This window comes from Meles meles, chromosome 5 (genome assembly GCF_922984935.1).
Source record: "Meles meles chromosome 5, mMelMel3.1 paternal haplotype, whole genome shotgun sequence".
NCBI classification, from domain to species: Eukaryota; Metazoa; Chordata; class Mammalia; order Carnivora; family Mustelidae; genus Meles; species Meles meles.
The window spans coordinates 121,954,766-121,958,980 of record NC_060070.1 but is presented as its reverse complement, the minus strand read 5'-3'; positions in this window follow the sequence as shown (position 1 = coordinate 121,958,980).

The following is a 4,215-nucleotide window of genomic DNA, read 5'->3' as shown; positions in this document are numbered from 1 at the left end:
GAATTAACACCAATTCTACACAATCTGTTGCGGAAGAGGAGGGAAACACTTCCCAATTCATTTTATTAAACTTATATTACTCTAATATCAAAACCAAATGAAAAAGAAAACTACTCACCTATATTCTGCATGAATATAAGCACAAAAATCATTAAAAATTGTTAGCAAATATGATTCAGCAGTATATTTTAAAAAAACAGTAAATACTATAACCATTGAGGTTTTTCCAAGGATGAGAAGCTGATTCAATATTCAAAAATCAGTCAGTGTTATTATCAGGCTAACAAAGAAAAATGATCAAATCAACACAATTATATCAACCAATGCAGGAAAAGCATTTGATTAAATTTAAGACCCATTCATAACAAAAACTCAGAAAAAAATGGGAATAAAGAGAACATTCCCAAATTGTTTTAAAAAAAGGAGAGAGAAAGAAGAAAAAAGAAAAAGGCCTCAAGCTAACATACCTAATGGTGAAAGACTGAATGCTTTTCCTATAAGACCAGGGACAAGGTAAGACATCCAGTCTCACCACTTTTATTCAACATAATTCTAGTCAGTAAATAATGCGAGAAGGGAAAAGAAAAGAAAAGGTAAACACGGTGGAGAAGGAGAGCCAGAAGCAGCAGCTGCACAACCTAAAATAGATTAGGGACTTAAATGTAAAAGATAATTTTTTTTTATTAGGGGAAATCTTCAGGATGCAGAGCTAGGAAAAATTTCTTAGCGTTGACAACAAAAGCATGATTCATAAAAGGAAATATTAATAAATTGGACCTCATCAAAATTAGAAACATTTGCTCTGTGAGAAACCTGTGAAAAGGATGAAAGGACAAGATACACATGATGGAAGGAAATATTTCCAAACCATGTGTCCAAAAGAGAACCAGTATCTAGAATATACAACAAACTCTGAAAACTCAACAGTAAAAAATAAACACTCTAATTAGAAAATAGAAGAAATGAAGAGATATTTCACAGATTCGGGTACACAGATGACAAGTAAGATGACAAGTAAGCACATGAAACGATGTTCAATAATAGCCATTAGGGAAATGCACATTACAACAATGAGATAGGGTCTCCTGGGTAGCTCAGTCAGTTAAGCGTCTGCCTTTGGCTCAAGTCATGATCCCAGGGTCCTGGGACTGAGTCCCACATTGGGCTCCTTGTTTAAGCAAGGAGCCTGCTTCTCTCTCTGCCTCTACCTGCTACTCCCCCAGCTTGTGCTTTCTCTCTCTCTCTCTCTCTCTCTGACAAATAAATAAATAAATCTTAAAAAAAAAAAAAAAGAACACCAATGAGATATCACCACCCACCTGTTAAAATGGCTAACAGTGGCAATACCAAATGCTGGTGGTGATGTGGAAACTGGATTGCTCATGCATTGCTGGTACAGCCATTTGGGAAAACAGTTTTGTAGTTTCCTTAAAACTAAACAGGCAACTACTGCACTGCTCAGCAATTATACTACTGGGCATTTATCTTTGAGAAATAAAGACTTGTGTCCACACAAAAACCTGTGCATAAATGTTTAGAGCAGATTTATTCCTATTGCCTAAATACTGGAAACAATCCAAATATCCTTTAACTAACTGCTGTATCCATACCATGGAATACAACTGACCAATAAGAAACTGTATGTAAGTAACAATCTTGTGTAATCTACAGAGAAATATGCTGAGGGGAAAAAAGCCAATCCCCAAAAGTTATATACTGTATAAAACCTTTTTGAAATGACAAAATACAAAAATAGAGAGCAGATGAGCAACTGCCAGAGTAGTTAAAGAGCTTTGACGTGGGATAATAGGGAAGTGGGCATGGCCATGAAAGCACAATATGAGGGATCCTTGTGATGATAGAAATGCTCTATATATTTTTAAAATATTTTATTTATTTACTTATTTATTTGAGGAGAGAGAACACAAGCAGGGGGAGAGGCAGAGAAAGAGAGAAAGGGAGAAGCAGACCTTCTGCTGGTCAGGGAGCCCAATGCAGGACTCAATCCCAGGATCATGACCCAAGTCAAAGGCAGACACTCAACTGATTGAGCCACCCAGGTGCCCAGAAATGTTCTAGTATTTTGACTGTATCGGTATATCCTGGTTGTGATAGTGTACCACAGCTTTGCAAGATGTCATCACCAGGAGAAATAGGGTTAAAAGTACATGGGATCTGTTTATACTATTTTTTTTTCACCTCTGCATGTGAATTATGTCAAATAACATGTTTAATTTTTTAAAAACCCTACAGCAAACATTGTAATTAATGGAGAACATTTAGCTGCATTTCCTTTAACAATAATGCTCATTGTCACTGCTACCACCTAACATAGCCCTAGAGGTCCTGGTCAATGCTATGGAAAAGAAAACTAAGAGTTTTCAGGATTTAAAGGGATGCTCTCAGAGTTTGCTGATGATGTCATTATCTACCGGGAGAGAGAGAGGATATCAACAACTACTGAAACCAGCAAGAGAATCCAGCAAGATTGTCCCACATATGGCCAACCTACAAAAATTAGTTAACTTCTAATATTTGCAAATTACATATATTATAAGATGTTAATATCCAGAATATATAAAGAACTCCTACAACTCAACAGCAGTAACAAATAAAACCACACACAAAAATAATTTAAAAATGGGCAAATGACGTGAATAGGTATTTCTCTAAAGGTAATATGCAAATGGCTGACGAGCATATAAAAAGATGTTCAGCATCACCAGTCATTAGAGAAATGCAAATCAAAACCACAATGAAATATCATTTCACACCCATTAGGATAGCTACTATCAAAAAAAAAAAAAAAAAGCAGGTACTTGAATATATTTGCATACCCATGTTCATAGCAACATTATTCATAATAGCCAAGAGGTAGAAGCAACCCAAGTGTCCATTGATGGATGAATGCATAAACGAGATGTAGGATATCCATACAATGGAATACTATTTGGTCTTAAAAAGGGAAGGAAATCCTAATCCATCTATTACATAGATGAACTTTAAGGACATTATGCTAAGTGAAATAAGACAGTCTCGAAATGACAAATATTGTATGATTGCACTTACACGAAGTATCTAATGTAGTCAAATTCATAGAAACAGAAAGTAGTATAGTGGTGACCAGGGCTGAGGAGAAAGGGAAATGAGGAGTTGTTGTTTAATGGGTACCGAAATTCAGTTTTGCATAAGAACATTTTGACGATTCACTGCACAGTAATGTGAAGGTAACTAACACTACTGAAATGTACACTTCAAAATGGTTAAGATGGTCAAAGTTGTTATGTTTTCACCCCACTTTTTGAAATGTCAGTTATACTTCTCTGCACCAGAAAGAAATGATAAAATAAAATTACAATAAGATGATCAATCATAATGACAACGAAGTCTGTAAAATGCCAAAGAATTTACTGAGCGTGTACAGGACCACGATGGAAACGTCTATTTTTTAAAAAGCATAATAAAGAACAAACAAGATGATTTGAAGAGATGGGGAAATACCTCTGTTTTTTGCAAGGGATGACTTAATATTAAAAAGAAGTCAGTTATCCCCAAATTGCTCAATGAATGCAATATAACCTCAATCATAGTTCAAGTTTAATTCTGAGGAACTCAAAAATCTTACAGTATAATATGTCTGGAAAAAATAAGGTCCCACAAAGAATTACATAAGCCTTGGGCCAGGGCAGGGGAGACCAGAAAGGCGTATTCTCTCAGGTCCCTGAGCAGGAAACGACAGTCTTCTGTTATTACCGAGGTCTTGTCCCTGCCTGAGGCCAAAGGAAACCCAAGTTTTGCATCTTTCCGCCCCCTCCACCACCCCACTGCCACAACTTTGGTTTTTTTCCTTCACGTTGTGAATGTGCCAACTCTCCTACATCTGTCCTTCTGGATCCACATTTCTCCACCTCGGGTATGTCCCAGGTGCTGGCCTGTAGGACATTATGGTTCCCGAACTCCTTGGCTTCCCCTTGCTTTCAGCAGAGCTCTGAGAGTGGAGGCAGGCAGAGCTCGAGGTCAGGGTCTTTACTCCTTTGGCTCCTTCGCAAGGTCACCTTAGACGGCCTGTGTCCCTTGACTGTAGGACTGGCTCTCCTTCTGAATTCTGATAACCCCTCCAGTCCCTTGCCTCTTTCAGTCTTGGGGTAGCGACAGGTCAACTGCTGCTACCCCCAGGTTACAGGGTGCTATCCCCCACCTACTTCTTTGGGAATA